Source organism: Melospiza melodia, chromosome 5, assembly GCF_035770615.1.
Source record: "Melospiza melodia melodia isolate bMelMel2 chromosome 5, bMelMel2.pri, whole genome shotgun sequence".
Classification (NCBI taxonomy): Eukaryota; Metazoa; Chordata; class Aves; order Passeriformes; family Passerellidae; genus Melospiza; species Melospiza melodia.
The window spans coordinates 27742857-27770687 of record NC_086198.1 but is presented as its reverse complement, the minus strand read 5'-3'; the positions used below and the strand labels follow the sequence as shown (position 1 = coordinate 27770687).

Here is a 27831-nt window from a genome sequence, read left to right as displayed (position 1 = left end):
TTTTATTGACTGCAGTAAAACTACTCTAAACACTTAAACATTCATTAGCACACTGATACCTTGTCCAGGGACACACTGATTGCTACCAAGTCGTTTTGACACCATGCCAACACATTACCTGGGACCTAGCTGCCAACTCTGGCATTTTGCTTATTTTATAAGCAAGATGGCATTTTGTAATTCTAGTAACAAACCATCAAGATGGGCAATTAAATACATTATATGGGGAATTAAATGGAAGGCATAAAGAGCAGCAGCAATTTCTGTGGTCTGTTGCTGTACAGAACCAGACAGATGTGTTTGTGTTGTTTGGTTTAGCAGAAGGATCCCAGCAGCAAGAAAGGGGATGGAACCTGACTCCCTGGGCCAGCTGGGCCAGTCTGGGCTGAAGCCCATGAAATGCTGCCCAGTTTCTTGACCTGGGTCAAGCAACTACCTGCCAGCATGAAAGCTGATCTGAATCCTCAATGTTTGCAAATGATCTTTCTGTTCATGATGCAAACAAATGTTTCTGCCGTCCCAGCTTTGAACTCAATGTATACTTAACAGTCAAACTAAAAACAAAGCCATAATCACTGAGGTGGAAACGACTGCAAATACTGTTTAATATCCCAAACTGGTACCTTTTGCTAGCTGAGCTCCAGGGGCCAGCTCTACCATGCTGTTTGTTTGGGGGGCATTTCTTTGGAGGTCACCTGCAGCCACAAGAGCCAAAATTGTAGCACCTGGGCCTTCAATTCTGGCATTCAGATGTGACCTCCAGAGCTCATGCAGGAGATCTGCAGCACAGCTCCTTTCCCTCTGCTCTGCACCATTATCTGCATTTGCCTGCCCAAGGCACTTCTACTGCTCTCATTTCTCCTCTCCCTCTCTCCCACCCATTCCCCCATAGGAACCCAGTCCTGTTTTTCTCAGAAATGCTTCCATATCTCTCCACTAAAGGGACACTGTGTCTTAGCCCACAGACAGTATTTAACATACTGCAAAATGTTTATCTTCAACTAATTTACACTTTGTTATTCTTGCAGTCATCCATCCCTTACATTTTTCCAAAGTTTTTCAGCTGGGAATGGAAAGCTAGATCCCAAGACTGTAAAACAAGCTCTCACTAGGAAAGGTGTTCTGTGAATTGCTCTTTTAACAAACAGGGAAAGGATTTAAAAGCCAAAGAGAAACACAACAGTGATGACAGCCCTGACAGAAACCTGCCTGATAATTCCTGCCTGTATTTCAACATCCCCTCAGCCACAGCACATAATATAAGCATTCTCTTCTGAGCAGACTCAGTCAATATTAATTAAAGGCATTTTAACATAACCACCAGGCTGCTTTCTCCACCTTTGTGACAAAGGCATCACTTTCTCGCTCCCACTCTTCCAAAATAATCTCCATCCATGAGTAAATTTACCTTTCAAGGCAGAGTGCAGAAGGTCTCCAAAAACCTCATTAAAGTTCTCATTTCACTGGGGCAAGACAGATGTTTTTATTTGCCAAAAAACAAACAGAATCCCAAGCCAGGGAAGGAGAGAGGTGAGAGGTGGCAGTGGTGGACAGGTTTCACTGTCTGCAATTGGCTTTTGCAAAAGGTTAATCCCTAACGTGCTTCAAGGAGGCAAACACCAACCTGCTGTACATGCAGCTGCATACAATGGAAAGGGTTTTATGGCCAAGGACAAAAAGGTCAGGGACGCTCCTCACGTTCACATTTCTCCTGGAAAGCCATGCTGAACAGCAAGCTGCTGAACACGAGCCTCTGTTCAAAGAGAAACAAGCACAAACTAAGGAATATAAAGCTGCAGGTGCTAGGAAAGGGGCAGGAAAGTACAATGTGCTGTAGGGACATCGTTTGTCCCAGGCATCCCATACATTCCCTGTACTGAGCTATCAAGCTCTGAAAAAAGCAAGTCATTAATAATTGGATTTGTAGACATGTGGTTTATAGAGCACTACAGCATGAAAGGCCTGATAAATAGAAAGAAACACATTTTTGTGAACACTACTGCAAAGCAGGACATTTGTTGCCTCCAATACCACAAGCACTTAAGTTGAGCCTCAAAAGAGTTGGAACATTTTTTAGATCCCATCCTTAGATTATTCTTGGGAAATTCCTCTAGCTCCGAGTAGAACTGCTGAGCTAAATCTTGCAACTAAACTACATCACACTATACAACAAAGAGGTTCTTCAGGTTACCAGTGCTTGCATGACTTTGACACACCTTGGAATCCTGCTTTTTCCAGAGGGACGGGCCTCAGCTGATCCAGATCCCCTTTTAGAGTTCCCACTGTGTCACGTCAATGCAGATGCAGCAGGAGCACTAAGGACAGGGCAGGTGTGAGATGCCACTGCCCTCTCTCTGCACGCATTGTACAATCAAGGCCCTGAAAGTGAGGCAACTCAAGCATGAGATAACAAAGGAGTTACCAAGGACAAGCTCCCCTGCAGACTCCTGTGCTGAGGAAGCTGACCCATGAACAGAACTGCCTTCCTCAGCATCTGGGCTGGAAGCAAAGTCCTTTATGAGCACAGCTGGCTGAACAAACTGGAGGAGTCAGTTCCTTCCACCTCGGTGACAGCAATGAGGATGGAAGAAAAGCTTATGTGTAGTGTAATACCAAAGCCAGCAGAAGGAAGACCAAAAATTGGGATGGAAAAATTTGGAGAACTTAATTATCAAAGCAAGGATATCTTCCATCCAGATCTAACAAGTTACCACCAAACACTGAATGAGTACTACAGCTCTAATTCCACCCAGCAAGAGACTTGTAGATTTTGCTGAAATGATACAAAATACCATCCCTGCAAACTGCTCTTCCACTTTTACCTCTTCCCAAACCTCTGCAGCTTTTGGGCAACTGCCCTGACCTTTGGTACAGCCAGGTACAGAGCTGATAGAGATGCAGCCAATCCTCCCAGGTTGTTCTCCCATGCTTCCTCTCACCAACCACTCTATTCTGATAAAAAGGTTGACAGCTGAACTGTAGCACTGGAAAGAGAAGGTGCCACAAATAAACCTTCAGGTCACCTGAAAATTGTCTCTGAGAGACAACCACAATAAATCCCAATTTCTTTCTTGAGTTACATTGTCAACTTTTTCCTCAGAGCTGTGTATCAGAATACCCTGGAACACTATCATATTTCAGTATGTTATTTTCTGTCTATTTACAAGAACAACAGTTTACCCTCTAATTCTCTTTCACTTAATCCATTTCTAAATCTGAGCATAACTGCTTCTGCTGCATTAAAATCTGTCTCATAGCAGGCTTATGTTAAAAAAGCAGTCATGTTTGTGAAGTCTCTGACAAAATAAGCTGGTATTTTGTTTGAAGTATGAGAGTTACATTTATTTTCCTGTTTGCTGACAACTTTTCAAACTACCACAATTCTATGCCTCTGTGATCTGTAAGAGCTAGAGAGCATGGCTGCAGAACAAATTTAACACATTCTTGACTTGTTCTAATTCTGATCTTACTTTGGGGAAGTCGAGAGGCTTTTCCTTAACCTTGTGATTCATTTTTGATGGGGAAAAAAAAACCCAAAACACACCCATAAATAATCCTGCCTTGTTGTAGGACTTACTGAAACAATTCTCTCCAAGAACGGAAAAGAAAAAAATAATTTCTATTTCTGTTATCTAAAAAATTGAGACTCCAGAATCAGGCTTCTCTTCTGTCAGGAGCACTGGGAATAAATTCACAGCACACAATGACATATGCACAGACTCCTCCAGAGCAGACAGAGTGGAAATTTCTCATCAGGAAGCACTGCCCTGCCCCTCAGCTGGAAGTGCATTATAGCCACAGGTCCCACATGCTCACACTGAGGAACTGACCAAAGCTGAAATTTCCACAATACAGGTAAGTTTCAGCAGATCTAAAGTTTGGAAAGAGATTAAAGCATATGCTGCAGGGATGCAAACATCTTTGTAAGACTACAGATCACAGTCCTGGCAAACCCATTCAAAATGAATACAACAAACAAACTTTATCTGGTGATATTTATGCTGGGAGAACTCGTAGTATAAATTTTTGAAAAAGAGACTTTTCCACCACACCACGAACACAATGTCCTTCTAAACACTGCTGCTGCTTTTACTTGCCCAGTACAAAGAGCACCCAGAGTACCTCTGCTCCTCACTGCTGCTGCTCCTTTCCAGTCCCAAGCTCCTTTCCAGTTCTCCAGGACAGTGTGGATGCACTGGTTTGTCCCAGCTCAGCCCCACCTGCAGCTACCAACAGCCCATATCCGTGCAGCTCTCCAGCACTGGCCTAATGTATGTTTTACTCCCATTAGGGCAGTTCAGACTGCTGCCTAAACAGCCCTGGACAAAGATTACGCTGCCACAGCGGTTTCCAGGCGGCAGAGCCATTTCTTGTTAATGCCCCTGCTGTCTGCAGCAGCCTCACGCAGCCCCGTGCCCTGGAAAGGGGCAGGGGAGTGGGATGGCGCTGCCTCCCAGGCAGCTGGCTGCCAGCCACGGGAGAGCAGCCTTGCCTCTGGGGCTGCTGTCTGAGGCCTTTTTAAATCCCACTTTACAAACGGCAGCTTTGATTTGTCAGATGTAAAAGTGGCTGCAAGAGGGGATGGCAAACTACTTAATTCCACGGTGTTATTTATACAGGTTTAGATATACTCACTTCTTTTATGGCATATGAGTACGCAACCACCATCTTCTGTGGATATTAAGTGTCAAGCAATGAATCTAAGAGGACTCCTTTCACTTTAGTCATGCAGTTCAGATCACAGTGTGGTTTCAGCTGCACTAGGAGACTATCTTCAGTGCCCTGAATATATACAATGCACTCAAAATTAGTCCAAAATACTGATCCAATACTTCAATGAGTTGGTAGCTGCAGAAATACATGAAATAGGTAAAAAATCCACAGGGGCATGTAACAGAAGGGATAGACAGCATGGCAATGGTTTTGTTCTCGTAACACTGAGGTCAATCCTACAGATTATAGAAAAAAAACATGCCTGTCATGTGGTTTTGCAATGCTTGGATCTCAGTGCTGAAAATGCTCAGGTACCTACCACCAATAGGGTGTCATTCAGTAAACTACATTTTCTAGACTAAAGCTACATTTTTATCCTCAAGTCTGTAAGTTCTCCCCAAACTGGAAGCTAACAAAGCACTATAGAAAAATTCAAACAGTGACATCTCAGTATTTCCTCTTCCAGATCCAATAATTAATCAGCTATACAGTCCTGCACCTTACCTCCTTACGGCCAAGAAGCCCTTCCTGATCCAGACTGTCTTTGGCTGTTAAATGACAGCTTTAGCCATATTAGTCACAGAAAAAGGAAAAAAGGAATTATTGTTATCCTTACATAGGTACTCCACCACCAGGAATACTACCATGAACTCTGAAGACAGGCCATCAGAAATAAAGGTCAGGTCCACTCTGCCCTGACCCTGGTTCCTGGCTGTTTAAGTGAACACACTTCCACCAGTTCATAATAAGATGCAAGAGAAACATTGGTTCCATCTGCAATGCAGCAGACACAACACAGGCACACTACAGGAAAAAGGGATGAGCAACAGGAGGGTTTGTGGGACTTTCCCACCCCAAAAAACCCCAATCTTTTCCAAGTCGGAAGAGTTTTCACACTGAAGTCCCCTGCCTGTATTACCAATTTCTTGTTGCCACAATAAAGGAAATTTCAAACTTCCTGGTAGTTTAAAAATATACCTGGAATTGGCTGACAAGCACTAAGGCATTTAGCTTGGTAACAGTGATTTCCTACAGGCCTGACACCCAGCAGAGGCATGGCCAGGTGTGAGGCCATAGCTCCCAATGCCTGGTTGCAGCAGGGCTCGTTTGGGATTGCTGCACCATCAGATAGCTGTGGATGCACAGTGTTAGAGCAAGCACCAAGGCATTTCCACTGTGTAAGTTCCATTTCAACAACCAAATCACTCTCACAGGCCAAATTTAACAGCAATAACCACGGGAGGTAAGGCAGAGTGTCCTTAATGCAAAATCACCACACCCATTTCATATACAGAATGACACCCACCAAACCTATGTCCTGTGAAACAATGGGATGAAAGCATCACCTTGCAGTCTCTTCCCATGCCATAGGTGACACACTCCCCACTCCAGCCTCCTTCAGTTCAGATGGCTGACTGGGATGGTTTATTCGCTAATAAACTACTTCCCAGTTTTTACACAGCAGATCGTGGGCCTGCCCCTCTTCATTTTGTCCCTACTTTCCTGTGGGTTTAAATGAGTGCCCCCAGCACCTGCTCTTATTTTAGATTGTTTTAAGTCACTCCCTGACCTATCACAATTCTTCACTATCAGCCAGAATTATCAGTTGCTAATTCTGTTAAAGTCTCTAGGCAAGAATTCCAAACAATTCTTAGTGATAACTGCTGCTTCAACAGCTATCCTGTGCCAGCACAGTTCAAGGCCACAGGAATCTCTAGTGGCTCCAGCCTTCCCTGCTTTAAGGAGGCTTTCTTGGGGCAAAGCAGCTCCACTCTCACAACAGTGAATGCTTTTATTCCTGATCTGTTGAGCTGAAATAAAAACAAATTGTCTCCAAGCTTTCCTTCTAGTGTACCTGTAAAAACAGGTGATTTATTTTCTAAGAAAAAAATATGTGAGCTGCAAACATCAAAGCAATAATAATCTAGAGTTAACTCTTCATTGTTTCTCATTTCACCTAAATCAGCTCATCAAATTTGTTACTGCACGACTGCATTTACTATATCTATTTAACATGTGCTGGGTAAAAGAAAGTGCCAAGGGCTTTAAGGAAACAAAGGTTTTGCCTTCCTTGTCCCAGCTGCTCCTGGCTACTTTGCAACTTTCACAGTCAAGAGCCCGCTTTGTACAAAGCCAGTAGTGCTTCAGCTCCCAGGGAAGTGTTTCAGAGCACCACAGCAAGGACTGTCTTCCCCTGGCACTTCTGCACTGCCACTCTGACATTGCTTCCAACACTTTATTCCCTTTCCTCTCAACAACACAGCAGCTTGTGCTGTTCCCTCTTGCCTCTGCATTCAGGATGTTCAAATGCAGAATAAAGCCTCAAAGTCCTTCCAACCTTGTCATTAGAGCTATTCTGCTTTCAGGAAAAATAAACCACCAGGTACTCAAGGGTAAAAAAGAACTTCCACGTGGTGTGGAGCACGGTTGAAGGGACAGACACAGCTTTTTCACACAGCTGCAAAATGACAATGATGCCCTGTTAAGCTTCCTTCCTTGGTGGTCCTTAAAGCTAGCCATCACATTTATATTGTTAGCAGTACATATAGTAATTTCTGCTCAAGGTTCTGCTGCCATTTTTCTGATAAAGCAGTCAACAACAACACAGTGGAAATCTGTTTCCCCTTTAACTCAGGACAGAGTGAACAACAACTTTTAATCAAAATGGGACTGAAAGTCATCTTAACACTGCACATTCCCTCTTTCCAAAACCTCCAGTGACTGGGCCTGGCCCCAGCAGCCCTGAAGAAGTGTCTGTCCCCGACAGCCCGTTCAGCCTGCTCTCTGTTTTCACCAGGCACAGAAGGTGACAGCCTGACAAATGCATTAAAACTTTAAGCTATCTGAAGGCAGCCAGACAGCAACTTTGTGTACAGACCCCCCAGGGGACTCTTCTTTGATTTAGCTTCCTAAAAATAGCTCTTTAGAGGGGATTGAGGCTTTCAGGGGTTGCTTGTTGCTTTTTTAACCAGTTCTGAAAAGGCTCCCTCATCCATAGGCTTTTGTTGCTTTCAGCAACTTAGAGGTCAAAAAGCAGAAGATGCCCTGACAAAAGAAACCTGACCTACATCCTACCTCACTCTGCTGGGTTACATCGTTCCTATGCATGCTTATGTAAGAAAGAGAAATGGTGCACACCAGAGAGGGTTCAGGAATCACAGCCTCTGCTGCTGCCTCTTCAGTAGCTTTTCACCCAGCACTGGTGAATTCCTTTAAAATTTCTCTACCATATTTTCCTCTTTCTGCAAAAAGCAATTAAGGGTATTTACTGACCTCACAGGGGAGACACAGTATTTCAGTTAATTACATCTTGTAAAGACTCTTAGAACACTCAGTGAAAGACTTTATAGGAATGTGAAGTGCATCATAAACTCAAAAATGTACCAGCAGAGACACAAAGGTCATACCTGAAGTGAAGTACGTCAAGAAAGTATCCTGTTGTTTAAAGAAAAAAAAAGTTGTAATTTAAATAACTACAACATGCTGTCCCACCATACCTTAACCGAGATTTTACAGACACCCATCAGAAACTCAGTAATTTCACATGCTACTTGGTGAACTGGAAGGAATCTAAATAGATAAATAAGGTATTTGCAATCAGTGAGAACTGTTAGAAACCACTACTTATAAAAGCTGGTTGATTGTTTGCTTTAAAAAGACAGAGTGAGGGCCCACACAAGCAGAAGCAGAAATGGCTCTCTCACTACTACCTATTGCTATCTCTAAGTAAAAGCCTCCTTTCAGTTTTGGTGATAAAAAGCAGAAATCAGCTCCTTTCAGTACAGAAGCTGAAAGCTGCCAGTGCCTGGGTTCTTACAGCATTGAAGGACAGGATCCCTGAGCTGCAGGGGAGCAAACAGGCAGGGGGGTGTGTGCAAGGGCAGGGGACAGGCTGCTGCTCCCACCATGGCAATCTGCTGGGCTAGCTGTAGATTTTGCCCCCAGGGGATTATTTCCCACTAAAGCAAGATTCCATGGCCTGAATGAACAACGTGCCAGCTGCCAGCATCACAAGTCCAGTCACGGACCAGGGCACATACCTCAGGGGCCCTGATGTAATAATTACACGGCAGTGACTGCATTTCACAAGCACCCACTGCTGCCTTGGTATCCTGCTGCTAAGCAGAAGGATTCAAATGCAGCTGGGACCACAACTTGGCCACCTTGAGACAGGAGGGAGGGCTGGCAGGTGAAGGATGACTCTCCCAGGAGAGCCTGGGCACTGCACAGTTGTACTCCTGCTTGAAAGCTGGCCTGCAAAATGCTTTGACAGTTCACTTAGCTGCCCTTAAGGTTACCAAAAGTGTGTGCAATTTATCATCTTCTCTGCCCCAAACCCCCACAGCATTTGTTTCTTTCCCCTAAGAGTCCTCTCTATTCCAGGTATGAACCTCAGGGTGTTAGGTCAGGTTTTGTAAGGCTGGGAAGGAGTACAGGAGTAAGGCTGAAGCACTTGCATAGCTGCCTTTCCTGTTTTGCCTGATGAACATCACATTGTCCAGGGCATTCAAAGCCCTTTATAAAGCAGACAGATCCCACCAGTGGCCCACATCCTTGTAGGATCCGACAAGGACTGCTTAAGGTAAGAACTACTTGGGTGAAGAATCTTCATTCTATTGCTCTACTGCTTCCATCAGCTTCTTCTGCTCTTAGGCAGCATCCCACCCTTCACCTCTCCCAGCCACAAAGACATGGCTCTGCCATGTACCAGAGTACCCCAGGGGAAAGGCAAAACAAGATCTGCCTTTCCCAGTCTATCTCTAGATGACATGAGATCTCTATCTCATCTTTTGGAGGCAGAAACAGGACAAAGATAAGCCCATGTTTCTTATTCCCCTCAGGATGTCAGTACTGAAATGCACTGGTTGTGGCCCAAGATTCACTCCTGGTGGTCACAGTGTGATCTGGGTAAGGTGTGCACCCTGATTTCTGAAGGAAGAGCACGTGAGATGCAGCTACCATAGGCTGCAGAAAGGCAGATGACACTGTGGCTCAGCACTGAGGTTGCTGGCACTATATCCTCACCATTATCATCCTGTTTCTGAAAAAAACCCCAAAAGTTACAGTTGGCTTAAATCTGACCAAGTGACCGACCTTCTATCACTCCGGCGCCTCCTCCTAATGACTGCAAAACCTCCAACCACAGAATTTCTGATTCACTCCTATGTGTCCAAAAACCCTACTTACAGGCTTTTGCCAGTGGCAACCAAGATGAAAAAGCTATTTGTGGAACTGAGAGAGACAAGATGATGTGGAAGAGGGAAATGTAACAACCAGGGCATAATCTAATTCCACAAGAATGAATTCTACTTTCAAACCTCCTCAAATTAAATTTAAATGAAGAAAGTATTTCCTTAGAACACATTTCTCATTTGAAGCAGCCACAACTCTCCTGATTCTGAGTGCCTAAATAAATATATTGCACACACCACTTTTAATAAGGATAGATTTTTCCATTTTATCTTTGACCATTTATTGCAAGCTCCAATTGTACTGCCATCTCTCCCATATTTTAAATCACTCTGGGGCTATATTTTACACCTTCAACCTATCATTTTATTAGTTTTCCTGTTAGTAGCACGCAGAAACAGAGATGTCCAAAGCCACTAACCCCCTTTTATACTGAAACAAAGACCCCAATGGCAGGCCATGGGGAGACATGAACGAATGGTGCCAAAATACACTATCTTTTACCTCTGGTAACACAGCACCATTAATTGGCTCCCTAAATGGCTGAAGTTTAAAATCCACAGACAAGCATGGTGAATTCTTACTGTTAAAGGAAACATTTCAGAGATTTGTTCACTAAGTATTGGAAACCTAGTGCTTCCTCATTACAAATCCAACACATCTGCAATGGAGATATCCCAGGGGGAGAATAAAGGAAACCAAATGAAGCCTGAAGCAGACTGCGAACAGGGAAGCTGAAAAAACTGCTGGATGTTGTTAGCTCTTCCACACATTTTCAGGAAACACTCCTAGCACATAGATAGCTGAGTATTACCTGTATTTTCCTGCTGGGAATGGTTCAAAGCTGCATTAGGGAATTTAGACTGGACATCAGGAAGCATTTCTTTACTGAGAGGATGGATAAACACTACAATAGGCTTCTCAGACACATGGCTGTTGCCCCAAGACTGTTGCATCTGGACAGTGCCCTTAATAACCACACTTCAACTTTTCATCAAGAGAAGTGGTCAGGCAATTGGACTGAATAAGTATTTATAGGTCCCTTCCAAATGAAAAATTCTCTTCTATTTCTATTCTCTTCTAGCCCATGCCATCTCTAAACATACTATGCTTATTTTTCACAAATATTCTTTGCTGCTACTAGCTGCCTCATTTTTATTTATGGCTAAGTGTAAAATGTCAGTTCAGGTATTCTCTAACACCCTTCTCATCCACAGAAACTGGACTTTTTTAGTTTTGTGTACAAGGCTCCCTCTTTACCCTACTGTCAGATGGGCTGAAAAGTGCACTGGTCCTGGACCTAGCTGCATGCCTGGAAAAGGGGAAGGTTTCAGAGCAGCTCTTGTGACAACCTAAATGACCCCAACATGTTCCTGGTCATTTTGAAAGTCTGACACTTCCTTTCATGACTAAATAAAACCCCTGCATTATTCACAAAATCTGTTGCCAAGATAAGTTTCTAATTGCTCCTCTGCCAGCAGGAATGAATGCTGAGAACTTCCAACTTTTTACATGCATGGTATTAGAACATTTCATAACTACATCTTGGAAGAAGAGGGAGCTGCAGTCTATGGATAATGTTCAGGTTAAGTACTTCAGTAATCTGCTACCATCTGACATTCACAGACAAAAAAGTCAATGACTTCATTTAATGATTAAAATTAGTTTGGTTTTGTATCAGACTTGGCTTAAGAGGGATGAGCTGGATTCATTACAAAATGATGTTTAATTTATAAGCCACTTCTACTTGAATTAGCTAACAAAGATCAGGGGGAAAAAAAATAAAAAATCCCCAGAAAGCTGTTTTAAAACAGCTGAGATAATTTGACTTACTGCACTGCATTGAGAGGACATGAGAATTAATTTGACACCTGCTCATCTTTAGCCATAGCTCAGAAACCAATATTTCTCTGAATTGCCATTTAAATGACAGTGTCAGTCTGGACTTTACAGTTTGCTTTTGAGCTGCATCACTTGGATTTATGGCCTGCAAGAGATATCAGGTGCAGAGCTTATGTGCAATCCATCACTTCCCAACTGGTACAATAAAGCCAGAAGGAACTTCACCTCCTTCAAATGAGATTTCTGACCTGTCTCAGAACCTGCACAGACAATGAAGTACAAGTGTAACCTCATTTAGGAAAGAGAAGCCCAGAGGCAGCAGCAGGTCATCCTGCAGAGCACAGGGAGGGAGCTCTATCCGTGAGCAGTTCCAGAATCAGGGTGTTACAACACACCCTGCAGAACCACCTTCTCCTGCGCTCAGGGCATGATGTGTGACCAGCAGCACAGCATCTCACCCACTCGCCTAACTAAAAGGCTCAAGGGTGTGAGGGAAAAAAGCAGTTTTATATCCAAATATGGTGTAAACACATACTCACTTCTTAACAGTTCTCAGAAGCATTGCAACTCCCTTCCCCTTAGCTCTCATATTTGCACTACCAAACACCAACTGAAGTGCTGCTACTTCGAGCTGCCTCAGGCAGGGTATGCACAGAATCTGTAGGTAGCTGAGAAGGACTGCAGTATCCCTGAGGTAATGGAGCTTGTCTTTTGAGGGCCATGAATCTTTCCAATACAGAGGTACCAGAGTGTCAAAATGAGACAATGCAGTTAGTCACACAGAGTGTCCCCTGCGCCAGGCTGATTCTAGCATGTGCCAGACACAAACTGCACTGCTCACCTAAAAGCTGTCAGGGTTATAACTGTGCACAAGTATCCTCTGTGCAAACACAAACACCACAACATGCCACTGGGTATTTCTAGAGGTGGGCTGTGTGGCACCTGCCCTTGAAACACTCAAGATAACAGGACAAGTAGATGGAAAGACACAACACTGATCAAGAAATATCCAGTCAGCCCTGCCAGCAGTTTGGTAAAATTTGTGCATTTGATCACCATAACCAAACACAGAGCTTTCATCTACACTGACATGTACAGCACGTCCCAGAGAAGTGCCCTAACACTAAAACATTTGTCACTGAAGTTTTAATAAAATCTCATGCACTTCTACTTTTTGCCAGAAGAAAACCCAAATAATTCATTTTAATTACTCTGAAAGTATAACAAGTTCTAAACCATGCAGACTCAGTTTACTGAATTCAGGCCATGGAGTAACTGACTTTTCATTCTACTTGTCTTTGTTTTAGTAACTAGCACTCAAACTGGCAACTAGTGATGAAGACTATTTCTGGAGGATAAAAGTCTGGATTGGCCAGAACCAGTGAGAACAAAACAGGGTATTTGAATTTTTTTTTAGACAAGCACCAAAACATTAACTATTTCATCTCCCATGAGAATGACTGATTATTATCTAATTATATGAACTAATTTAATGCACAAGTAAGCCAGCACATGCTATAGCTACTCTGCTTGCACCATTTGCACTGTTAATATATGGATGCACAGATCTAACAGGAGTACACTAAAATCCCCATCATGGAAGTGCCATTCCACCTGTATTTTCAAATGTACCTTAAGCATAGCTAGGGCAGAGAATGTGACCACAGCAGCAGAGAATAGTTTGGCAATACACATTTCCAGAACACGGAGAAGACTGCTACAGCAGCTCAGCATGCTGAAAGCCTAGCAGGATCTATGAACACAAAGTTCATGGGAATTCAGCAGTTCCCCTTCCTTGTTTTTTCTACCAAGTAACTCAAAGGAGGCAGCACATCGAGCTATTTCAAGATAATGGTATCATTAAGGGTGAAACACATGTAGTTATTTTAAAACAGAGCAATGCAGCTAAACTGCATCAACGCTCACTCCAAAGCCTGGCTCTGACTCTGAGGCAAGGAATCCACAAGCGCTGCAAAGCCGAGTTGAACCAAAAGGGTGCAAATGCGAGACAGCAAAGCACTGCCCCGCTCCCTCCCCACGGCACTTCACACACGCACAACTTTCCCTGCCGAGCCCCGCCGCCGCTCCAGCAGGCCGGGATCTTAGGGCAGGCTGGCAGAGGCTGCACACAGCGCTTGGAACCCGGGTGGAGGCGGGCGGGATGCAGCCGGGATCGGGCGCCCATCCCGCCGGCAGCGCTGCCGTCCCTGCGGGGCAGGAGCGCCGCGGAGCCGCCCGGCGTTCACCTGGCACCGGCGGCCGAGCCCGGCCCGGCGCTGGCGCCCGGCCCGCCCGTGACTGCACCGCCCAGGAATGGCGACCACCGCGCCCAGGAGCTGCCCCTGAGCCCCCCGGGACCGGCACCGACCTGCGGGGAGCGCCGCGGCCGAGGCGGGGTCCGGCGGCCGCTGGCCCTCGGACACGGCCCGGGCCCGGCTCCAGCCCCTCCGGCCGCTCGGACCGACCCCCGCCGGCTGCGGCTCCGGCTCCTTCCCGGCTACTCACCCAGGCACTGCCACGGCGGGGCTTCCAGCAGAGCACGACGCCTTCCGCTCGGGAAACTTATCTCTCTCCCGCCACTGCCATTTGCTAACTTGCCTAAAGAGCCTGCAAAATCCCAGAAAAGGCTAGGAAACGAGAGGAGACGACTTAAAAGCTGACGGTCAGGACAGGAATTTATGGAATGAAATCTTTAAGGGCAGGAGCAGATAGAGCCAGCCAGCTAACGCTTTCATGCCCTGACTCTGGCCAGCAGCTTCATCTCGTGGGCAGAGCAAGGCTCGGGAGATGATCTGAAATAGCTGCTCCTGGCGTGCTCCCCTGTGCATCCCCCGGAGTGCCCGGCGTGGCCAGCACGCTGCCGTGCCTCGTCGTTCTGCCTTTTGCAGTAGACCCCTCGCGATCACGGTGTCACCGCTCCCCAGGCCTCACAACCAAGCAGTTTGTTGTAAGGGAACTAAAAATAGCACTGAATTTTTCACTGGAGCACTTGCTTGAGTGAAGATAGTGCCAGTCAGCCCATGCATTAGTGAGCCTTACAGACCTCTAATACAGCCCAAATCCTCTTGGAAATACAGCCATTGACTTTTTTCAAAAGATTTTCTTTCTTTCCTTTTTTTTTTTTTTTGAAAGACAGCACAAAATAAATCTTCTTTCTGACCACTAAAAGGCAAACTGAGTGGGGTTGTTTTAAGAATATCCTCGGGAAAGAGTGAGTCACTTAAGCTGCTTTTATGATAAAAGATCCCTGGAGGAAGTATATCTCCTTAGTCTCTGAGCCGTTCAGAGATCTGTGTGTCCTCCTGCAAGTCAAAGTTTCACACTGCTAGGGTTTGTGTTGTTTGTTTGTAATAGTATGAGCACCTGCTTCCACCGAGGAGTTAGGTCTAGTATGGGGAAGAGAGAAGGATTTTATCCTGGCCAACACCTCAAGAAGCTCACTAACAGAAGCATATGTCATGCAGGACACTGAATAAAGTCTGCAAAAAAGTCTTCAAAATGGCCCATAAGGTAAGTTTATGCCACAGGCTGACAAGTCGAGAAGAAAAAAAAACAAAACCTCAGGAGGAATTATTTTTTGCAAAGCTTTTCATTGCTGTGCCCTGAAAAAAAAAAATCACTGACAACCAAAGTTGCAGAAGATGTCATTCAAGACAAAGATGCCAGAGCTGCTGCCAATATCTGAGCCGGGATGGCAGATGCAGATTTGAATGTAAAACTTCCAGTCTGTGGATGCCAGCCTCACACATATTCACACTGTGTCACACAAAGAAATGGGAAGGGGCAGGTGATGGCTGGCAGCAGCCGCTTGTGGCATTCTAAAAGGCTGGAAAAGCCACAGTGATTCTCCTGCTAGTTGCTCCAGCCATGAAGTGTGCCTGACAACAAGCCAGGATGTCTGAACACAGCAAGTTAAGTCTTATTAAAATACATATATTTCAAAGGAAGGTTTTAGGATAGAAATAAATAAAAAGTTGGAGACTTACTGGGAATATCAGAGGAGAGACGCTGGGTTTTGTTTCACTTTTGTATGAAGAAGCTGACTGTCTGTTAATGTAAAGCTGTCTCCCACACTTGTTTCCCCTCATAAGTCTTTGAGCATTCCTCAGATTTTATTTGTTCTGCAGCAGAATTGCAATATTTTCGTCCTCGTGAAAGGGCTGGCAAATTCTCTCTACTCTTTTCTAGTGCTGACCAAACATGCTGGAAGGCATCATATAACATCTATGTAGCAGCAGCAGAGGTAGCCACAAACATAACAGTGTAATGTCCTCATCCCTGCTCCACTCGCCAGCTATTATTTATAGAGAGAAAGAGCATTAACCGAGCACAACGTTCTCACTAATTTAGTCTCACTTCACCATCTGTTACTTCCCATGAGTTGATCCTAATGAGAAACTACTTCAGAACACATTTGAGGACCAGCTGCACCCAGTGAAGTCACCGTAGGAGAGAAATATTCCCCTCCTAATACATCATATTCCAATGTTACAAAGCAGCTCCTTCCCTACCAAAATCCATGGGAACACTGCTGGTAATATGAACACAGCCCTAAGTCACAGCCTCTTGCAGTCATGTTGAGCAAGTATCACACTCAACATTGTTTGTCTGGATAATTCACAATTCTACAAAGTTGGAAGGGCAATGAGAGAGTTACAGACATCACCTGTCCCCCAGGTCTGAGCAGCCTGCTTTCTGGAGCTGCTTCTCCTCCAGTGAGTTCATGGAATGATCACAGAAATTGGAATCTCCCCAGGAATAACATGTGACCACTACCCCTCACCTTTTCCATGCAACTTCTTGTAAAAAGGAGTCTCCATCTTTCTAGGCACCCTTTAAATACTGGAACATATATATAAGGCCCCACTTAAGCCTTCTTTTCTCAGTGCTGAACAAACCCATCTCTCTCAGCCTTTCCTCATATGGCAGCCTTCCCAGTCCTTTGATCATCTTTGTGGCCCTTCTCTGGAACCCCTCCAGCTTGTCTACATATTTTTGTATTGTGGGTACCAAAACTGAACACAGTATTCCAGGTGTGGCCTGACAAGCAATGAGTAGAACTGGATAATGATCCTTTATCTCTGCTGGTGGAGCATCCCACTGGATCTCTGCCACAGCAGCACTGTCTGCTCATACTGAGCTTGTTGTCCACCAGAACCCCTTGGGCCCTTTCCACAGAGCTGCTTCCCACCAGGCAGCTCACACACAGCCTGTGCTGCACCCCTGGATTATATTTTTTTCAAGGTGCAAGACCTTACACTTGGCCTTGTTGAGCTTCATATGGTCCAGGCAGCCCACCCTTCCAGTCTATCCAGGTCTTCCTGCAGGGTGCGTCTCCCTTCTGAAGTGTCCCCTTCCCCACTCAGTTTGGAACCGTTGGCAAACCTCCCCAGGGTGCACTTGGTCCCATCACACTGATCACTTGTGAGGATATTAAACAGTTTTGGGCCCAGTATCCATCCCTTTGGACCCCACTTGTGACAGGTCACCAGCCTGAAGAGGAGCTGTTTACCAGCACCTCCTGGGTGCTTCCAGCCAGCCAGCTCCTCACCCACTGCAAGCACCACTTGTCTAGACCATAATGTGTCTGTCTGTGCAGGAGGAGGCTGTGGAAAACCATTTGGAAATCCCTGCAGAAATCCAGGTAAACAAACAATGTCCACCACCTGCCCCACTTGGACCGAGCAGTTCCTTTGCCATAGAAGGTGATCAGCTCTGTCAAGCACAATTTGCCCTTTGGTGAATCCATCCTGGCTTTTCCCAACCACCTGCTTCACCTATCTTGTGATAGCTCCCAGGAACTGAAGGGCCTTGTATCACTGAAGGGCCTGTAACCTCCTGGATCCTCTGTTAAGCCCTTCTTGTATATCCAGGTGAGTTCAGCCTTCTTGTAGCCTTCTCTGATGTCCTCTGATCTCCAAGATTAGGGAGAGCAGACTCCCAATGAAGCCATCCAGCTCTCTCAACACCCTCAAATGGATGTTGCCAAGGCCCATGGATCTGTGGGGTCAAGCTCCTGAAACAGTTCACATGCCAATTCTTCCTCCCCCAACAGTGGTGGGTTTGTGCTTGCACCAATCTGATTGTTGCTCCCAAAGTCTAGGACCCAGCAGTGCTGGTGAGATGGACGTGAAGAAAGTGTTGAGAACTTTTCAGTGTTGGTGACTAATTCACCTCTCCTGTTTAAAAGCAAGCCAGTGATGCAAGTATTCAACAGGCAGCCACTCTCCAAAGAGTCAGATGTTGGCTGACAGCATGCATGGAAAGACGAGTGGAAATACTGGCCCACAACTGCCAAGATTTAGAGTTCACTACTGAACTCGCAACAAGATTGCTACTGCCAAGGCCCTGCAGACAGCTGAACCACATCACAGCAAGTATGCACCATTTTCCATTTGAATTGCTGAGGTTAAAGCTCTCTGTCGTCCTGAGCAAATTCCTTCTGAACATCCACCTAAATCATATGGTGGTCCCATATAGTGGTGGGAGACACTACATGACCAGTTTGGTTCGAAGCCAACCTGTAAGATTGCTGCATATTTTGGTCAAAAGCACATGAGCAAGAACGATGCCCTGGAAAACAGCAGGATTTTTTTCTGTTTGAGACAAAAATCCAAGGCGTTGTGCTGTAGGATTCCTTATTACAAATCTGGTTTAGCCTTAATCCTCTCTGTTGCTGTACCTAAGTGCATCAGCTGGGCTTGGGAGTGCACTGAAGAAACCCAGGAAAAAACTGTGCCACAAGCCTGCACAGTCCCTGGGTCCACTTGCCCTCCCCAGGGCTCAGAGGAGCAGAGTCTGAATGCAAGTTAGCAGTGCCTAGATAAGTCACTGCTCCCAGACAAAGTTATGCTAGCAATAGCCTCCTGCCTTCCCTAGAGTTCATAAAAAAGGCAAAAAATCTCCTTCTGTTGCCTTTGTTGCCTCCCAATTCTGTTCTCTGTGGCACCAGGGAATATTTAGAGCAGTATTTTGTAAACAGCACGTGTTCCAGTGGCTGGCGCAGCACTGGCCCAGCACTGTGGGGCCACGTTCCTCACATTTTTGGACACTGGTGGACACCAGGGCTGCCTGGGCAGGGAGCAGCTGTGTGTGTAGGTGGGCAGGGAACAAGGGAGGGACAGCAAGATGGGAAACACAGCAACTTTGCAGCCTGCAAATGTCATGGTCCTGACTGCAGCTCCCTGAAACCAGACTGTTCAACAAGTTTTCTTTTCGTGCCAGCTGGCTGAGGTGAGGGAAGCTGTTTTGCCAGACATTTTACTTTCTTCCCAAGTACCATGAGAAGCAATAAATTAAATTTCTTAACTGACGAAACCAACTGCTTAGGGGTTTCTGCTCTGCCTCTAAGGTTTGGGATCTGCCACTCAGAGTATCCACTTCACATCCCACTCAAAAGATTCTTCCTTATTCCTGGAGAGACCTCAACTTTGCATACTGGGGTAATTTTTAATACTTCATGTGACTTCAGAACAAAATTCTTTCTTTCACAGTGTGTGCTTAAATGGGATTTGAGCCTCTAATTCTCTTCATTTTTAGTACTTTATGGCAGGTTTTCAGAGGTGCCACCTGGGCTACACCCATGCAAAATGGGAGTAACACCCAGAAATGTGAATTAAGGATCATATGCTAATGTAAATTTAGCTGTTGAGCATATCCCTTGTGTTTTATGTATGTGTTTAACAATATGACCACAAATATATTAAAGGAGGAGGTATGGAGGAAGACAGCTATGCAGTGTAGGTACTTGCAGAACACTACAAGGGGAATCTTTGAAGTACCCATAAATCCCCAACTGCTTAGGGAATTCAGTGTGACAAGAACACTTGGGGTCCTTTGTTAAAAGTGCCTAGAACATGTGAGGATGTCCAGATTTCGATCTGCCCTCCACTTTATCAGCAGTCTCTGCTGTCAATAAAATAATCTCTGCTGAAAGCAAAGCTGTCAGCTTCTCCCTCAGCATTACTAAAGGCAGCATTACAGCAACAGGCATTACTAGACAGCCCTAGGAGAAGCTGAGCTGTCCTTTCAGTTGTTCTGCTGGATAAAATCGCTGTACACATTTCATAGACAGGTGAAAAGTCAGTCACACACACAACCATAACAGCAAAGAGGACATTACAATCACAGAAATTATTTCCTCTGTGATACAGATGCAGCATCTGGTTTTGCATATCCCAGCACAAGAATAAATCTTCCAAAATGCTTTCCTCCATTTCCTTCCAACTTCACTGCAATCCAAACACAGTTCAGCTGATATGTAAGAAATTAGTCTTTCTCCATATGTTTGTGTATTTGGGCTTGGAATTGGTTATATTCGTGCAGCCCTCCGGGATGCCCAAATAACCCTGAATATCATGCTGAGATCTTCTCATGGAAGCTTCTGTCAGCTGTACCATGCAAAGGGCTCTCAGCTGCACACTATTTAACTTGCCCAATTACATTTTTGGCTGCTGTTCTGCCTTGCAGCTTAGAGAAACCCTCTCCAAGAGCTAGGTCACAAGAAAAAATTGCCAGAATATGCTGTTTTTCAAAGAACCTGTTCCTAAGGGGAATGGGAGATAGGAGAAACATTAGCAGGTCTGGAAGAAAACATCAGGAAAAAATTACAGTGAAATTATAATCCATAAGGACAACATATTTGCTATCTTCCCCTTAAATCTGGTTGTTACATTTGGAATGAACAGGTTCATAAACACAGATGCATCCACAAATTGCCCTTCAGATATTAACTCCCTTTCAGTTTTGATGCTGGAAAAGTATGGTGTTCGTGTGAGGCATCTGTCTGCTTGACATAAGCAAACAGCAGCTGTTACTTCCTTGGTTTATGAAAAGGAGGAGTAAATAAAAATTTATTAATTAAACATGGAATTCAGAAAGCTCAGATGGGGATTCAAGACTTATTACACAATCATGTCAACTTTCAGTCAAAGAGAGCACATGGGACCTGTGTCTCCCTCTGTATCACGGTGAAATGTGGTGACAGCAACATCTTGGTTTCAAATCCAGAGAGGAAGTCAAAAAATAAGCAGAGGTTCTGAAGGTGAACATAGTTTTGAGGTTTCACCATGGAAAACAACCCTCCATGTGAGCCAGAAAAGCACATTATTTGCTCTTACATGGCAAACAAAACTTCTCAAACTCTTAGCCCTTGAGAACCAGACAGCACATCCTCTGGGTCTGCTTCCCAGCAATTTTTCCAACAGCTCAGTGACACATGCACCAGTGCATCAGCAGCACCAGTTATGAATCCAGCTCTTTAAAGCTGCTCCCTCCTGGGGCATCAGTTCAAACACAGCCCTAGTCTGAGATGACTGAAACTTGCCACAGCCTGACGCCTGTAAATCAGCTCCAATAAATGAGACTGGCTTCACTCCCATGGCTGCTGGAGAAGCATCCCAATAAAAATGACTGTAATCAGTAGCACCTCTGATGTCAAGCTCAGTAAAGAGGTTTTGTCTTTATAGATCATCTGTGGGACCTTCAAAGATCCTACAAAAAGCTGACTTACAGCTATCATTTATAAATATTAATAATACACAAATTACACATAGGGACTCCAGGAGTTTTCCTAGGTTACAGCATCAATTCCATGAAGGACCTGTCTCATCCTGTGTAATGCGGGCTCTGTCAGGAGATCACTCTTCCTTTCCATATTTTTATGTTTATTCCAAAGGTCCTGGGAGAGGATAGCAAGAACCTGGGAAAGGATAGCAAGGACAGGGCAAGAACTAGCTGTGCACCACCATTTCACAACTCACACACAGAGAGGCACATCAGCCACAACTTGGCAGGTAAGATCAGTAAACTATTCCAAAAACACAGACTCAACAGCAAGCTGGAAGGTAAAGATAAGTTTCTGTGCTTTGCATTGCTTTAACTCTGAGAAAGGGTCAAGGGAAAACACAGGAAGAAGGCAGAAATCTTGCTTCTGTCCACAGAGGCTTTTGTGCAGTTCATAAGCTGAGACAAAAGAAGAGTAGTGAAAACTCATTTTCCATATCCCACATAGGTAAGTCCTAAAATAATAAATGTCTACTAGGTATAACTGTTGTCTTCCAGGGACCAAGACAAGAGAATAGTTTTTCTTATGGCTAATGAAAATAAAATATATTTAAGAAGGCAGTTACATAAACCTATTATTCCTCTAGCTACACAGCAAAATGAATGTATTATAGAATCATAGAATGGTTTGGAAGGGACCTTAAAGACCATCTAGTTCCAATTGCCCTGCCATGGGCAGAGACACCTTGCATGAGGCCAGGTAGTTCAGAGTGGTGTCCCTCCCCTGGTCTCACTCCTGTGCTGGGGACCAAAGAGCTGAATATGTAATGGGGCAACAGTGAAATATCTAAAACAGACCTGAGAGGCAGCTCCAGGAACAGAAATGTAGTGTGTTTGTTCCCTGTTTGTTGCCACCACTCACTCCATCACTAACAAGGCTAAAAATAAACAACAGATTTGCCTTGCCCAGGGTAGAGGTGTTCTCAGCAGATGCTCCTGTTCTGAAGTGAGAGCAGGGTATTGCCATGAGCTTATTTCCAATTTGGCTTGCTCAGCTGCAGTATGGAGTGGCCATCCCTAGGGAATCCTGGAATCTACCACTCCACACAGCCTCCTACCTGAGCAGCCCATTTTTGCTGGCTGTTGGAGTTGGGCTGTCACACTCCCTGCACAACTTTTGGCAGCTAATAAAAAACCCTTAATTTCTTGGTAAGTCCAGGCTAGACAAGAAACAAGTCATGAGTATCTTCCAAAGGGCAGGATCAAAACATGCTGAGAGCAGAGCCCTGTCAGAAAACATCCAGGCTTGCTGCCAGCACTTCATGAAGGATCTATATTACACCCAAACAGAGGCCTGGGGATAGATTCACTGCTCCAGTGATATTTATGAGCTTTTTACTCTGACAGAGCTCATTAGAGCATTCCCCCATGTCCTGCTCCCCTGACCTGTGCAGCAGGTTCACTGCAATCCTGATGTCTGTGGAACACAAGATGCAGTTTTGCATCACCCTCTGGGAAACAAGATTGTGATTTCTGAGACTGTAATCACTACCCTTATAGCAACCCAATATAGTTCCATGGTATTACACTGTTTAGATGACCTTTTCCTATACTTCCTACAATTGCACACTTTTCAAAGGAGATAAAGCACATTTGGTTTTCCCTTTACAAACACATCATCCTTAGGGAGCACTAAGAAATTAAACACCCTGATGCATGCTACATCCTAAATGCATCTGCGTCAATTACAAGCATGTTGGGAACTCTGAGGAACTAAGCCAAATCAACCCCAGCTGGACCATTCTCCCCAGGTGAAACACATGCACACAGAAAATCCACAAGCCTTGGTTCAGGTGTTCTGTATGCATCTATATACTACACACTTGCACAGCAGGAGTCACAACTGTTCAGTAACATCTGGAAGCAGCCAGTACTATTTACTGAAGGATAAATAATCAAAATGTTTCCAACCAGTACAGTTGTAGAGCGGCAACCTTCAGACACAGTGTGACTCACAGGATATGTGATGTCCTGCAAAAGTCCTTTCAAAAGCTTCAAGTGGAGTAAGAGGACTTCAAAAGCATACAGGAATTTCTCATTAATACTATAAATGCAGCATGTTCCAAACTGGAGATGTGCCTTCACTATCCCATATTTTGTGTATCTTTCTCCCTGTTCCTTTATACCTACATCTGGTATCAGGACTCCTTTGTTTGATGCCTGTATTGATTTCTCTTTAAAGCCTATCCAGACAAAATGTGTACACAGACATGGTATTACAGCCAGACTAACAGCACTTACAAATGTCCTTCCCCATACTAAATGAGCTACAATCTGACATCATCAGGATTTGCAAACACACCTGTCTCAGCTGACATGCTTCCTTCAAACTGTGATTACACAAAAATGGGGATGAAAAACAGTGCAAGTCATGGGCATTTGTCAGGAAGCTTGTTGTTTCTTGGATAAAAGGTGGCTTAACTGGTCAAAGACAATCCTGCATCTTGTACTCCAAAGAAACCACATAAACAAAAACTAAAGTACAAGTTATAAAGTTTTTCAAGTGTCATTATCTCGAAGAGGGAGAGTCAAGCTGTTTTCCTTCACTCTACCCAGACCACTGAATTTTATCCATCGCCTCCCATGCAGTTTTTCAGCCATTAAAACCTCTTCAAGTCCTGACAAATCCTTTCCTTTAGATTCCTGAAACACTGGAGACAGCATCCTGCAGCTAAAAAGGCAGAAAAACAGCATTTAGCAGCAGTACTTTTAGCACTGGCTCATAGGTTGCAGCAGAAAGATTATCTCACTCAGAGATGAAAGAGTATTGGCAGACAGGTAAGTATTTACCTGAACTCCAACAGGTTCATCTGTTCACCAGATACTCAGTTTTGTAGAAAGGGGATCCCAGTTGAAGTAACACACCAGCCACACTCCACCTGCTACTTCAGCAGAAACCAGCTGCTGCATGAAAAACTTGGATGAGCACGTTTCAAAAGCTTAAAGAAAATTGATTCTGGATTAAAATTATCAACTGATTTCCCTCTTGGCCTTCCTGGGAATTGAACCTGTCTACACAATTAAGCTGTATAAAGATTTTCTCTGAAGCTGTAAAAGCCTTTTATTTATAACAGCATCTCATCATAATAAACACCCTGCTCCAATCTATTACAAGTTGAAGGGATGACAAATACTACAGTGTAAACTGAATACACTCAGCACATTAGGCATCTAAAGCACTGCAAAATTTGACTTATCAATTTCCACCTTAATTAAGAGCAATCTTCTCTTGAACTGACTACTTTGTACGAACCCAGCGACACACTGCCAGCAGGGATGAATCTATGAATAGTTGTGAGGGTTTTAAAGCACATCTTAAAGGTTTCTTAATCTGTAACCCATCCTGACTACCTATTGACTGAAGTTTAGTTATGATAAGTAAGTAATTTTTATCCTCCTATTATCTGAAATCTACAGTAGCAGCTGTGGCCAGGACTAAGTAGCAAAGTGTTAGTAAGACCAGACCTAACTGCAAAACCAAAACTGTAGAACAAAAGTTATGCAGCTCAGAAGTGAGATGCTGCAATACACATCTTGTTACACATACTTAGAGCCTGACACCTTGCCTTAGGAACCCCAGAGCTCTAGGGTCAGTCTATCTTCCCGAAAATAACCAGGGCAGTGCTGAAATATACCCTAAATCTAAGAAGCTGCAGAGAGAATTGCAAATACAACCCACCCAGATGGCACAATGTTATCAAAGTTTAACACGTCAATCTGCTCATTTAATTAAAGCCTTTTCATCTCCATGGTTAATGGCAGGTCTGTACAGCAGAAATGACACCAGAACAGATGTTAGCAAATTTGTCAAAGCTGCAGGATGATTGCTCTGGCTTTAGTGTCTTTTGGAGGACTACTCTATTTACATTCCTACTGACCTCTCATGTCAAATCTGGTAAATATTACCTCTCCTTTGGCTGCTCTACAGGAAGGCATAAGCCAAGTTTCTTGGTTAAAGTCATCTGCTTTGGGAAAATACCATATAATTACAGGCCTTTTTTAAGATTTCAGGGGAAAAACCTTTAAATGATGGAAAGCTTGCCTTAATTTGAAATAGGCCTTCTTCCATATTTTCTTCTGTCTTATCTGCTCAGGATTCCCTTGAAAAACCACAGTTGTGATTTAAGACAGGAAAAATGTACTTGGAGAACGGCTTGGCCACGCAAGGGAAGTCCTGTATCATAATCCACATTTTGGTGGCATCAAGAGTGCCCAGGGCACAGTTTAACCTGCAGGTGCACAGAGAGTCTCACCACGCATGCTGGCATCCAAGGAGAGGCACAGCCCATGGGTGACCCACCTGCCCTGTGCACAGCACATCTGGACAAGGGAGGGCAGAGGAGCCAGCAAGCCTTTGCCCCAGGCACTGAACCACGTTAATGAAACTCTGAAATGCTTGCATTACAAAAAGCAACCCAGTTACCACTGAGGGCAAAGTAATTGCCTGCAATGCCAAAGGGAGGACACAGCTGTTTAAAGCCAATGTGACCCTATATTCAGTTTATAGAGCAGGTCATCTGAATTATGTAAGAAAATAGTACATTTTGATGGGGTAATAGTTTCTTTTCCAGTTAGGGAAGTTCCACTTCCAAAGGCTGTATTATGCAATGGATCAGAGTGAACAGTTTGATCTCAAAATACTGCTCAAAGAGGCAGAGGCACACAGGAATGCTTCAGGGTCAGCCACACAATGGAGAAGGGCAAAGGGCTTTCAAAAGAAACAGCAAGCCCTGTCAGCAGAGGCAGCATGCAGGAGTACAATCCTCTCCTACCAGAGATCTGCCTCTCTGAACAAAAACCAGTCCAGGCTGAGCAAGCAAGTTTGCTCATTTGTGTGATTCTAAGCAAATGCCCTTTGAATCAAAGATGCTCCAAGATAATGAGAGCAACTACAGTTCATGAAAGCAGCATTAACAGAGGTATTCCCTGTCTTCCACAGGAATTGCTCACAGAGCTTTTCAAGCTCAGTTACCATCACTTCAGTTTATCAATATGCAAATTACAGCAATTAGTCAGTAAGTGGCTCACTTTATTAAGTGCATATTAAAAGATAATCAGAGGTTGAAAAACAACCTGGGTCCAAGCTAAGGTGATTCACAAGCTGTAAATATGAAGTTATGCTTTAGAGCACAAGGGAAGGTGCAAAAAGAAGGATCAAAAGGAAAAGGAACTTCAGCGCCTTTCAAGGATCAAAATCTGAAAAGGAACTTCAGCACCTTTCAACATTACTGATCCTGCAAAACTCATCTATGGAATTACTGTACAACTTTTTTTTCCTTTTACACCCTCCTGGGACCATACTTAGCTGGTAACCAGCAAATGCCAAATCATTTGACATTATTTCAGCATGACTTGCACAGAACTACAAAGTGAGCAGCCTCCTTTTGAAGGTTCTCCCAGACTTGGGTTTTAAGACCCTGCTTGCCATCAGAGCTGCCTTGGCTTGGCCCTGGCCTCCCTTCCCTTCAGCAGGGAGAGTTTGCCATGCCCACAACACCAGGGGAGAGGATGTCACCTAGTAGCTCATCCAAGGAAGCACATAGTACATGTGTTCAGGAGCTAGAAGGGATTTCTTTTCAGCCCAGGAAATGTTTCACCCTGAGGGAGCCTGGAGATGAGCTGTGCACAGGCAGGTGGATTAAAATGCAGAAAAGCAGCACTAAAAGGCTGGTCCAGCCCTGCTCTGCCACCCCAAGGGAGCAGTTCAGTGCTGGAGATCCACAAATCACGTTACTCTGCCATCATGGATCCTCCAGTTGTGCCTCATAAGCACAGTATTTTTTTTCTGCTCAAAGGTAATGTCCTAAGGACCAACATAAAGGGAATGAACATGAAGGAGGTTCCCCACTGAATTAGGGACTGGCTGTTTGTGCATAATTTCACCAGGACTTACTCCTTCTTTATTAAGCACTTATTCTTAGCTACTTTACAACAAAATCCCACTGTGCTCTGCTCTTAGAGAAGATGAAGTACTTCTCTGCAGGAGAAAAGGAGGTAATGCTAAAATGTCCACATCTCTCTTAAGAAAGTGGGTAAATTATTCCTTCAAGTTTACTGAATGCATCTGTGCACTTCTGCCTCAGAAAACTAACACCCTGTGCAATCACTTATTTTCTACTTGCTTCTTAGCATAAATGGGTATAAATGTTTCATGAACCATAAATGTTTCAAGGAAAAGATAAATGGTGAGCAATTACAAATGCAATCTTCCCCCACTTTAATGTGGCATCTATTTGCACTTAGGGCAGATGGATCACCTGAAACTATTCATTTGTATAGTGGCATGGTGAGTACCATGGGTACTGGGTAACAAGAACCAAGCTTTGCTCCCTCTTGTTTCAAAAATACTCTTAAGTTATTATTTGTTTGCTAATTTAATAATAAAGATAATTCTAAGTAGATGTGCACCCTGTTGTCTCAGCTTTGATCTAGGGGCAACCATCTGAGTCAAAGTCTGCTAACAGAGAAATTACCCTTGCAGGGACATAGCTGAGCAGCAATTTTTTTGATAATGTATAATAA

General features: G+C 44.3%; 1 protein-coding gene across 2 annotated transcripts in view; it reads right to left on the bottom strand.

The window, feature by feature from the left end:
- The window catches only part of ARHGAP24 (Rho GTPase activating protein 24), a 183107-nt gene that overhangs the window by 56579 nt on the left and 98697 nt on the right, over positions 1 to 27831 (bottom strand). The window contains exon 1 of one of the 2 annotated variants that reach the window (XM_063156694.1): positions 14251 to 14644. The exons of the other annotated variant lie outside the window; for it this stretch is intronic. The gene's annotated coding sequence lies outside the window, so the exon portion shown is untranslated. Of the gene's footprint in view, positions 1 to 14250; positions 14645 to 27831 lie in introns of those variants that run through there. 2 annotated transcript variants of the gene reach the window in all.